We start from the raw sequence: 12,609 nt of genomic DNA on the forward strand, positions 1-12,609 counted from the left end.
TTCTCAAAGGAACAAAATTCAAACACTTGTTAGATTCCCTATAAGATGTGGAGGTCAAAAGAATGCATTCCATATAAATTTTACAACCCCCAATCCTATGCAGGGACACCTATTTTTCCCTGATGATCTGGCCAATTATCTCTTTCTCCTGTTTTTTCCTGATGCTCTTGCCAAAATACAGTAGGGAAAGGATCATAGTGCAGAGTTTTATAAATTAAAAAAACATGTACATAGAGAATATTTACAGGTATGCAGAGAGTACAGGAAGTGTTACAAATTATGTTGTATCCAACCTTTGAAGTTATTCGAGTGCTTTTGTACTCTCTGGATAACCAGAGTAAGATCCTCTCTGAAATTTCTGAGCCATCTCTCCCAAGATAAAGCAGAGAGCACAAACAGCCCCGCTTGCCCAGCAAGTACCCTGGGGATGACTGCATTGCACGTTGAGGAGCGCAACAACGCCGCCGAAGAGCATCGCACCTTTGATGTCATGTCGCGATATCAAGAGCCGCTGGCGCCAAATGCTACGCTGAGGCACCACTGCACCTCCTGTCAGTAGCTTACCTGACAGACAACAGCCAACACCTGAAAAGCAACTCTGAGCACCTTGCGAGGCATCACCGCCAACACCGGAAAAAAGAGAAGCCTGGAAGGTTCATCCTTCAGTTGCAAAATGCGGTAGCAAGGGGCCCCAGTTCCTAAACAGTATCCAGCGCTTGATACTTCCATCAACCCAAACTAAATCATTCCACCATTGCGTTTCTCCTATTATCGTTGCGAAGAATGGGTTATTTTCAGTGACACCAATGGGGATTCCCTTCAGTTTCGCACAGCCCTTCACCTTCAAGTCCTTGAGAGACGGCAAGACCCTTCCGCAGATGCAGCTAAGCTCTGGAAGCTCCCACAGCTGCAGCGACTGTAGCCTCGGAAGAGCATGTTCCGCGGCGACCGATTCGTCGAACACTCTCTCCAAGCTGTCACAGAACCTTATTTGTAGGCTACGAAGATTCGGCAGGCGCAGGGATGAAGGAAAGAGGAAGTTCAGTTTTGGACAGCAATCGAGGAGCAAGTGCATCAGACAACTGAAACTAGTCAAATCTTCCATCCCTTGGCAGAAGTATGCTAAATTGTCCATGTTAGAGATCCATATATTCTGCAATTTGACCATTGTAGCCACTTCTTCCAGTAAGAATATATTCTCCAGTTGGTGACAGTCCTCTACCCAAAGTTCTTGTGCTGCTGTCAGTCTTCCGGTATTCAGCGTTTATACCAGATTTGTCAGTGTTATACTTTTTAATGATATTAGCTCAGCGTGTCTAAGAATCCCTTCGAGATCATCAGGATTGCTGACACATTTTATCTCCAAAACCCTATCGAAATCACCTGACTGTCTGTCCATCAAAGAAAATTTTGTCCTCCATACTTCAAAGCCATTGTCCATTGTTTGGTCAGAGTTTAAAGGGGAGATAACTATGTGAAACTTTCGAAAGCAGTTTGACCACAGTGTAGAGTCTTTGTCCAACAAAGACTGAGCGAAGTTGGCCTGGCTTGAATAAATGTATGTTTTTCCGTCCTGGTTTACATCTTGAGAGACCCTCATGCCAAATCTGTCAGACAACTTGAAAGTAAGTCCACGCGGCAAACAAAGCATGGCCTTCCAATCCACTGGATCCTTACTTACTCCTATCTGGAGGTTACTGACAGCACCTGTTTTTGAAACTCCATAAGGGAACTTGATAAATGCTGTTGTATCACATGAATTGTGGTTTGTTTCTGTAGTTTGCTCAAACTTGAGGCATGGGCAATCTTGTAGCAGAAGTTGGTTAAGCTCCATGCACGCAGCCAGGGATGGCAAGCATTCGATAGAAGTTCTCGAAAGGTCGAGGATCTTGAGCAACCCCATACGGTCAAATGATCCACATTCTACCCTTTTTAGGGAGCCACAACCTGATGCACTCAGTGCCTCCAGCATCTCCAGCGAGCCTATGTGCTGAATTCTCTCCAAGTGTCCACATCCAACCAGTAGCAGCAACCGGAGGTGAAACAGACGAGAAATGGACTGGGGAAGGGTTCTGATTGGAGTGAAGGACAGGTCTAGCACTCTAAGCATTCCCACGCGGCAAAAGAATTCTTCCGATATACTTCTCATATGGCGGTTCCCTCTTAAAAGTAGCGTCGAAGTTGAAAAGCACTCATGACTTGGGCTTGCACGGAGTTCTTCCTTCACTGTGTTATTCATCAAGGAAATCCTTCTGCCAAACTTGGCAAGAAGATACTCAAATGGAATGTCATTGTCGAAGTATTTTTCAGGCTGCTCCACATAGCCATTCTCACGTCCAACTTGTGATACCGTCTCTCTGATGACATCATGGATGCGGATATGATGGTCACCCTCAAAATGAATCAAACCATGCTTTAAAAGCACATGGAGAATTTCCTCACCATAATAGTTAGCCTCATGAGAATCTCTAGCTTCTTGAATGATACCATCCAGCTTCCATAAAATGATCAGGTCTTTGACAGGAATTGCTTCATCGTCAGGGAAGAGTAGGCAGTATAGGAAGCAGCGCCTGGCAGTATCACTAGGAAGCCGACGGTAACAAAACTTTACAAGGCGAACCATTGTGGTGAACACTGATATCTTGGGTCCTAGAGCCACATAAGCTTCACTTATTAACTTGCTCGACTCTTGTGCAGGCATATCACACAGTGCCCCAGCCAGTAAGATAATCGACAATGGCATGCCAAAACAGTTGTCAACTAACTCCAGATCAATATCCTTGCCGATCTTCTCGCGCAGTAGGTCATATGAGGCCTGATCTGTGAGTGGTTGTGGCGATATAAGTATAGCTGGATCCATGACTGAAACTGTCCTCCCGGTTCTTGTGGTCACAATGACCTTTGAACCTAAACTCTGCTCTCGAGGACATGGAATCCCCAATTTCCCTAAGATGTTTTCCTCGACAAAATAAGCATTGTCGAGAACCAACAAGAACTTTCGTCTCGTGAGATGCTCCTTGATCATCACCCTAATTCTCGACGATGACAGTTCTGCGCCAATGTCAATTAAAAGACATGTGGCAATCTTCTCAGTGCACCGTCTCAGACTACAACTTGTAGACAATGAAACCCAGATATAGGTATCAAAGCGATTAGAGTTCCTTGCGGTTTCAAATGCCGCTTTTGCCGCCCATGTCTTTCCCAAGCCGCCAATGCCCTCGATGGCAACCACTTCACCTTCTGGACGAAGAATCAGGCAAAGCATGTCTTGGAGCGTTATCAACCGATACCGTGGTACAGTAAAGCTTGGCAAACGAGTCCTTGATTTCCTAAAACAGCAGTAGGACGCCATGGCCGGCACACCTCCTATTTTGTCAGCCCTTGTGCTTGGGTTGCGCCTGGAGTCACAAGAAATCAGCTCGTGTACCTGCGTGGCGGACAAGTTCTTGCATTGTTAACTAGTCAATGGTGTTGGCTAATGTGTGAACTTGTTGCCAAATAGTATGAAATTCCAGTTCTTGATAATCTAGGTGTAGTTGACGCCCTTAGGCAAATATCCTTTTTCAAGTTTGCACCTCAAAGCAGCATCCCGGTTAACTGAAAATAATTACATTTCTTTCCATGAAAGAAGAGAACTGAAACAAGCTGTTGTGAAGGCTACATATGATATGAGAGAATTCACCCTTTGTGTGCGCAAAGCTTCGGGAGGTAAATTCAAGAGAACATGCTAGATAATTCCTTGTTGAGACTGATGAAATATGGGTTCTCCTCCTTTAATAAACAAAATAGGCGGACCGGATCCGGTCCCTAGCTTAGGTCCGTTTGGCAACATGCATAGCTAGCTAGCAAGCAAACATGGGGAGCACTGATAAGGATAACAGATGCAAAGGTTGTTGCACTTGCACGCCATTGCTCCATGTTTGTCTTGCAGAGAGACAATGCCTGAACTGCAGGAGCGGCGTGCTGCTACATGGTACGTATGGGGTTGTTATTCAGTAAGTCTGACTCGGCCCATCTTTCCTGGAAATCGGCAAGAGTCTGCGACCAAGGGCGGGCAGAGCACACAGGGCTCCCCGTGAATCGTCCCGGATCGGGTTCCCCCTCGCGTCGGAAGCTCGGACGGACGGACAGCTGAAATCCAAGGAAGAACAGGGCTCACCTTCGGCTGAATGGAGGCGAGCGGTGCTGATGCGATACGTGCGGCCTTTCTCCAGAAGCCGAACGCGACCCTGATGATCCGCTGGCGCAGAGCTTGCTTGTATCAGGGATTCAGGCCGGGGGGGGGTGGGGGTGGGGGTGGGGTGGGGGGAGGGAAGGTGGGCGCCGGCGGCGGGTTGGAGCGGGCCCTGGTCCACGGGCAGTCAAAGCAACCCGTCTGATTGGAGAGCGTTATCTTTTGAGATTTTTTCCTGTGAAAAACCTTTTAAGCAATTTAATCACCCATTTTTTTAGTCTAAATCTAAACACATTCACTTTATTGATCAATGTCCAAATACATGAGAATATAATTTAAGTCCGGGGGTTGAAGGAGCCATAAATAGCGCGTAGATAACCACAAAATAATTAGATGGGTCTTTTATGGTCTTTCATAGAAAGACCGTGAAAAATAATTAGGTCAAAATAAATCAACATTGTGGGAATTGAATACAAGGCCTCTTGTCTATCTCTTAGATGTAACTAATCCCAACTCATTTTAAATATACGAGCGGCAGTCATCATGTTTAATTTTTTTTGCGAGAAAAAGAGTTGATATTAAAACAGCCAAATTACAGAAAGGTCCACACAAAAAAGGAAATTGCAACCAAGCCCCTCTGCAACCCGACTACGCCGGCACCGTGGACGAGCCGATGACGCGCCGTTTGCGGCTGCTCGCTGACGCCTTGAATCAAAGCAGCCCCCAGGCAAAATGAGAAGTCTCTGATCAACGGTCCCTGAGGACCTACACCCATGGCTGTCGTCGTCGTCGCACCGCTCAACATCGCCTTCCTTCTCCAGATTTTCAACCGTCGGAATTGTCATCCCTCGATCTCCAGCACGGGGGAACCGTGCACGGCCGCTTCACCGAGCAGCGAGCACAAAGAAAGGAGCTGGTCCACAGCGGAGCTCCACCGGAACTTCGCCGTCAAAGGGGAGACCAACACCTGCAAAAAGCTGATCAAGTCGTGTCGCCGCCTCCACGACGCCACCGGCTGGCTCCCTAGGCACGCCTACACTATGTACACGTTGCAAATAGGGCCTCCCCCGTCCTCCCGCCGCCGGAGCGGCTGGCGGAGGGCGAGGGAGCCGCCGATTCGGCAACGGCGAGGTGGAGAGCCTGGGGTTCGCACAAATCACCCTTCGTTCCTGTAGATGGGGAAGGGTGAGGTCCAAGGCTCATGTTTAGGGAGAGGACTAAAGCGGGTGAGGACTTCATGGTAATTAATGAAAGGGTTATGCTTAAATGCCATTAAAAATGATTGTACTTAAATGGAATCAGTGGGAGATTATGCCCCGCAAAGAAAATATGAACACGACTAAATTGCAACATATTTTTTTATGTTCATTTTGTAGAAGGGCGTTGTTGCGTTGCAACATGTTCTTCATAATGAATCCAATGTTGTGGGACATTATGCTTGTGCAAAACATCAATTTTATCCGTTGCAACGCACGGGCATATGTGCTAGTAATAATATTAATTCAGGTCCATAGACCATCTAGTAATGACCACAAACACTGGAGCGAGCTGAAAATGCACTGACGTCATCGCTCCTCCCTCACTAGAGTCGGGCAGAACTTGTTGCAGTAGACACTCAAGAAGTCGTGCTAAGGCCCCACGGGACTAATGCACCTGAACAGCAAACGTCACCGATGAAGAGAAGAGTAGATCAGAAGGATTAACTATAGACACACGAACGATCATGGTCCTAAAGTGTGCTTAACAAGGCTATGTGCCTCATAGTTTGTCTCCTGCCATTTGAAGATGAAGTATCACTCAGATAGTTGTGTTGTCGTTGCTTTGATCTCCTTCACAATGCCAACTTCTATTTTCTACTATGTGTTTCATTTGTGTTTTTCCTTCTAAACATTACTTCTGATTCCTATGTGTTTTATTTATAGTTTTATACACAAGTTTCTCAGTAGCTTCCATCTTTTGGCAAGGAGGTCAAGAAGAAGAAGAAAAATGGGCTAACCAAATTGATAAGAAAATAGGCAGTTTTTCGATTAAATTAATTCATGAATAAATCATAAATATGACATGGACAGCATTGATAACACAGTGATTACGATCTAACAGAGCATATACTAGGCATATAGTAGAAACATCTACGCATATCGCTAGTACTGCTACAACAGAAAGAAACACGAGAAGGATAAATGATGTATACCCTCCAATCGGCCACACGGCGGTGGTGGCGGTGGCAGCAGCCGCGGCATCCTCGGCGGCCTTCTTGTTGGCCTCGGCCTTCTCAGCGGCAGCACGGTCGGCGTCGGTCGACATGATGACGACGAAGGTGATGCGGACGTAGATGAACAGAAGCGAGTAGTCGCGTAATCGCTACCCAAAAACCTAATCGCCCCTCTCCCGTACAGGATCCGGAGAAGCGGGGTTTCGGAGGCCTGTTCTCCCGTCAACCGTGTACGCGGTGAACAGGACGGAGTCGTCGGCGGCAGCAGCAGCAGAGGAACGACGTGGGCGTGGAGGCGGAGATGCGTTCTGTTTCGTGGCGGCTAGGGTTGGCAGCGTCCCACATATATATGTGCGGCCGCGCGTGGAGAGACGTGGGCTGAACCCACGTCCAAGTCGGTAGCCCACGATCCGACGTCTCAGATCGTGGCCCTACCTGTCAAAGACTCTCCGTTCCTGACCGGCAAAAGAAGCGCATAGGAGTGAGCTTGGCTCGGCTCAATCCCGCAACCCGCGGCGCGGCGCGGCGCGTCGTGGCGAGGCGTGGCGTGGCGTGGCGAGCGGAGGAGGAGGAGTGCGCGAGGGCCTCATCTCTTCTCAAGCTCCAATAGCATGAGGGAGAGGATCCCTTATAAACCACTCCAACTCTCCTTCCACTTTCGAGGTGGGACTGAACTTCCCACCACCTTGTCATGCTACCTACATGGGCCCTTAGAGATCAAATCTGAAATTGTCATATGGGCTCTAGGCCCATCTCATATTTCATTAATCCCCCACCAGATCTCAGGGGCCCACTTTGTCCTTTGTTCCAAACGCTGTTTTGATATATACCAGCATCTCAGTGAAGACCGATTAAGGTTGAGCTCCACCTAGACCAAGTAGTTACACTCCTTCACAACTGAACAATGGACTATGCCTTGAATTGTCAATTTGGCGTCAAGAAGTTTCACCACAAGTCCCATTGATACGAGGCTGCCGAAGGCCGGCCCCTCGGGTGGAGCATATTATTCACACTCCTGGCCTGTTCATGAGCTTGCTAGAGATCACCCCAATCTCATAGACTGTGACTAGTAGTCGGGCTCATATAGGTGTGTTCCTCCAAAGATCGCTCTGTAGGATAGCATCTTGCTTATGCATATAAGCCTTGGAACACATTAAGACAGTAGTCATCCTTCCATACAGTTTCCGAGAGTATTGCATCTCCAACGGAGTGGGTAATTAAAGTTACTCTACTCAGTTCACCATTGGCTTGTTTTCCCAGGTCCTACTTCACGGGATCTCCGATCACATAGGTTGGGTTACTACCAAGGCAACTCATGTGGGTCTCATACCCATCTCCCTTGATGCGCTATCTATCACAACACGTGATAGCCCTTTAGTAAAGGGATCTGCCAGATTCTTAGCCGTTTGAATATAATCCAATGCTATCACTCCAGAGTTTCTCAATTTTCTGACAGTTTTCAATCTCATTCTTATGTGTTTGTTGGACTTCATGTTGTCCTTTGAACTCTTCACCTTGACAATAACTGTTTGGTTGTCACAGTTCATAAGGGCGGCCGGAACCGGCTTCTCAACCACTGGCAAGTCCATCAACAGATCTCGAAGCCATTCTGCTTCGCCACCCGATGTGTTTAATGCTGTTAATTCTGCTTCCATTGTCGATCTTGTTAAAATCGTTTGCTTGCAAGACTTCCAGGAAACAGCATCACCTCTAAGAGTAAACATATACCCAGTTGTGGCCTTCATCTCATCAGCATCAGAGATTCAATTCGCATCACTATACCCTTCAAGTACCGACGGGTATCCGGTATAGTGAAGTCCATAGTTCATAGTACCTTTCAGATAGCGCATAACTCTCTCAAGAGCACGCCAATGTACATCACCCGGTTTGGAAACAAACCGGCTCAGTTTGCTAATAGAAAATGCGATGTCAGGCCTCATTGCGCTCGCTAGATATTGGAGTGAACCAACAATCTGAGAGTATCTCAATTGATCTATAGCTGTGCCTTTAGACTTTCGAATCAGCACACTAGGATCATATGGTGTTTGAGATGGTTTGCAGTCTGAATATCCAAAACGACTCAACACCTTCTCAACATAATGGGATTGCAGAAGTGTAATCCCACCTTCACCATCTCTCAATAGCTTGATGTTCAAGATAACATCAGCCACTCCAAGGTCCTTCATCTCAAAGTTCTGAGATAGGAAAGACTTAACTTCCTCGGTCAGCTTGAGATTAGTCCCAAATATCAGTATGTCATCAGCATACAAACACAGTATAACTCATTCGCCCCCACCATAGCGATAGTATACACATTTGTCGGCCTTATTAAAAACAAAGCCAACAGATGTCAACGTTTCATTAAACTTGTCATGCCATTGCTTAGGCGCTTGTCTCAGGCCATACAAAGATTTCACCAACTTACACACCTTTCCTTCCTGACCATCCATCACAAAGCCATCAGGCTGTTGCATATAGATTTCCTCCTTTAGCTCTCCGTTCAGGAAAGCTGTCTTAACATCCATCTGATGAATGAGAAGACCATGTGAGGCCGCCAACGAGAGTAATACTCGAATGGTGGTCAGTCTGGCCACAGGTGAATAGGTGTCGAAGAAATCTTTTTCTTCTTTCTGGGCATAGCCCTTGGCCACAAGCCTAGCCTTGTACTTTTCTATCATACCATCGGGCCTAAACTTCTTCTTGAACACCCACTTGCATCCCAATGGTTTGCAACCATAAGGACGTTCAGTAAGCTCCCAAGTCCCGTTAGCCATGATGGAATCCATCTCGCTACGGACCGCATCCTTCCAGTAGTCAGCTTCTGGAGATGCATATGCTTCTGAAATAGAAGTGGGATTATCCTCCATGAGGTATATGAAGAAATCATCACCAAAGGTCTTTACAGTCCTTTGTCTCTTGCCCCTACCAAGGGATTCCTCATTATCCTCCTCAGGATTTTCATCATGTGTTTGGTTATAATATTCCATCGGAATGGCAGGTTCAGGAGTCTCCTCAGATTCCTGTCTAGAAGTGCTTTGTACATCTCTCATGGGGAAAATGTCCTCAAAGAATGTAGCATCTTTAGACTCCATAATTGTACCAACCTTCATGTCAGGTACCTCAGATTTCACTACTAGAAATCTATAGCCAACACTATTCATAGCGTAGCCCAAATTAACACAGTCCACAGTCTTTGGTCCAAGCTTACGCTTTTTGGGGATCGGCACATTAACTTTCGCCAAGCATCCCCAGGTACGTAAGTACGAGAGTTTTGTCCTTCTCTTGGTCCACTTCTCGTAAGGAGTGATCTCGTTATCCTTTGTTGGAACTTTATTCAGGACATGACAGGATGTCATTATAGCCTCCCCCCACCATGCCTGGGATAAACCCGACGTATCTAACATGGCGTTAACCAAATCAGTTAGAGTACGGTTTTTCCGCTCGGCAACCCCGTTTGACTGGGGTGAGTAGGGAGGCGTCTTTTCGTGAATAATGCCGTGTTCCGCACAAAAGGCATCAAACTCTTTCGAGAAGTACTCTCCACCACGATCTGACTGGACTCATTTAATTTTCTTTTCAAGTTGATTCTCAACTTCTGCCTTATAGATTTTGAAGTAGTGTAGAGCCTCATCTTTAGTATTTAACAGATACACATAGCAATATCTAGTGGAATCATCTATCAAAGTCATGAAATATTTCTTTCCACCTTTAGTCAACACACCATTCATCTCACAAAGATCAGAATGTATGAGTTCCAGTGGCGCCAAGTGTCTCTCCTCTGCTGCCTTGTGAGGCTTGCGAGGTTGCTTAGATTGCACACACGAATGGCACTTAGAACCTTTGGCTAAAGTGAAACTCGGGATTAAATTCGATTTTGCTAGCCGTGTCATAACACCGAAACTAATGTGACAAAGACGTGAATGCCAGACTTCAGATTCATTAACACTCAAATGAATATTGTTCACGACTTTATTACATAGATCTGCAAGAGAAAGGCGGAACATGCCTCCGCATTCATAACCCTTTCCAACAAATAGTCCATATTTCATAACAACTAATTTATTAGACTCGAATACCAACTTAAACCCTTCTCTACATAGAAGGGAGCCACTAACGAGGTTCTTCTTGATGGCGGGGACATGCTGCACGTTCTTCAGCTGCACGATCCTTCCCGAAGTAAACTTCAGATCGACCGTGCCAACACCAAGAACAGAAGCACTCGCGCCATTCCCCATCAGTACGGACCCGTGACCTGTGGCCTGGTAAGAAGAAAACAATGAAATGTCAGCACACACATGAACACCTGCACCTGTGTCGACCCACCAATCGGTGGACGGACAAACTGAAAATACAGTAAATAAATTACCGTACCCAGATGCACCACTCTCATTGTTGCTCACAATCATATTGACAGACTTGGAGTCCCGCCCTTGCTTCTTATACTTGTTTGGACACTTCTTGGCTCAATGTTCAAGCGAACCACAAGTAAAGCAGCCCTCATCCTTCTTATTCCTCTTGAAGGTCTTCTTACCCTTCTTCTTAAAGTTGGCACTCTGTTGGACACCGTTCTTTTCCTTGGACTTGTGGGAATTGGAGTTCTTCTGATGCACCATATTGGCCATAGAAGTTTCTTCTACCCCTTTTCCGTGCGAGTCCTTTGCCCTTGAATTCTGCTCAACACTCAGATGGCCTATGACATCCTCCACAGAGAATTCATGCCTCTAATGTTTCAGAGTGGTGGCAAAGTTCCTCCAGGAATTGGGAAGCTTAGCGATTATGCAGCCCGCGATAAACTTGCCCGGTAACTCGCACTTAAGAAGCTCAAGCTCCTTAACAATGCATATTATCTCATGAGCCTGCTCCAATACAGGACGGTTTTCAACCATCTTGTAATCGTGAAACTGCTCTATAATATACATCTCGCTCCTTGCATCGGCAGCCCCGAACTTAGATTCGAGCGCCTCCCACAAGTCCTTGGCAGACCGCACATGCAAAATATGCGTCAACCAGCTTATCTCCAATCACGCTCAGAACTGCCCCGAGGAACACGACAGTGGCCTCCTTGAACGCCTTCTCCTGTTCAGGAGCGATCGTTCCTGTGGGAGTCACACCGGCGACCCAGAACGCGTTCATGGCCGTGAGCCATAAGGTGGTTTTAGTCTGCCAACGCTTAAAGTACGTCCCCGTAAACGGGGACGGTTTCAGTGCAGCAGCAAAACCAGAATTCGAAAAACTCCTACACGGATTAGGTTTTTGGATTGATAAGAAAATAGGCAGTTTTTTCAATTAAATTAATCCATGAATAAATCATGAGCATGACATGGACAGTATTGATAACACACTGATTACGATCTAACAGAGCATGTACTAGGCATATAGTAGAAACATCTACGCATATCGCTAGTACTGCTACAACAGAAAAAAACACGAGAAGGATAAACGATGTATACCCTCCAATCGGCCACACGGCGATGGTGGCAGTGGCAACAGCCGCGGCATCCTCGGCGGCCTTCTTGTCGGCCTCGGCCTTCTCAGCGGCAGCACGGTCGGCGTCGGTCGACATGGTGACGACGAAGGTGATGCGGACGTAGATGAACAGAAGCGAGCAGTTGCGTAATCGCTACCCAAAAACCTAATCGCCCCTCTCCCGTACAGGGTCCGGAGAAGCGGGGTTTCGGAGGCCTGTTCTCCCGTCAACCGTGTACGCGGTGTACGGGACGGAGTCGCCGGTGGCAGCAGCAGCAGAGGAACGACGTGGGCATGGAGGCGGAGATGCGTTCTGTTTCATGGCGGCTAGGGTTGGCAGCGTCCCACATATATATGTGCGGCCGCACGTGGAGAGACGTGGGCTGAACCCACGTCCAAGTCGGTAAGCCCATGATCCAACGTCTCAGATCGTGGCCCTACCTGTCAAAGACTCTCCGTTCCTGACCGGCAAAAAGAAGCGCATAGGAGTGAGCTCGGCTCGGCTCAATCCCGCAACCCGCGGCGCGGCGCGTCGAGCGGAGGAGGAGGAATGCGCGAGGGCCTCATCTCTTCTCAAGCTCCAATAGCATAAGGGAGAGGATCCCTTATAAACCACTCCAACTCTCCTTCCACTTCCGGGGTGGGACTAAACTTCCCACCACCTTGTCATGCCACCTACATGGGCCCTTAGAGATCAAATCTGAAATTGTCATATGGGCTCTAGGCCCATCTCATATTTCAACACAAACTGGGTGTG

The 12,609-nt window shown here is 47.2% G+C and overlaps 1 pseudogene; it reads right to left on the reverse strand.

Moving 5' to 3' along the window:
• Positions 1-48: 48 nt before the first annotated feature.
• Positions 49-4,297, reverse strand: LOC125542749 (annotated as a pseudogene).
• Between the last annotated feature and the right edge of the window lie 8,312 nt (positions 4,298-12,609).

The sequence above is a fragment of the Triticum urartu genome, chromosome 3 (genome assembly GCF_003073215.2).
Source record: "Triticum urartu cultivar G1812 chromosome 3, Tu2.1, whole genome shotgun sequence".
Classification (NCBI taxonomy): domain Eukaryota; kingdom Viridiplantae; phylum Streptophyta; class Magnoliopsida; order Poales; family Poaceae; genus Triticum; species Triticum urartu.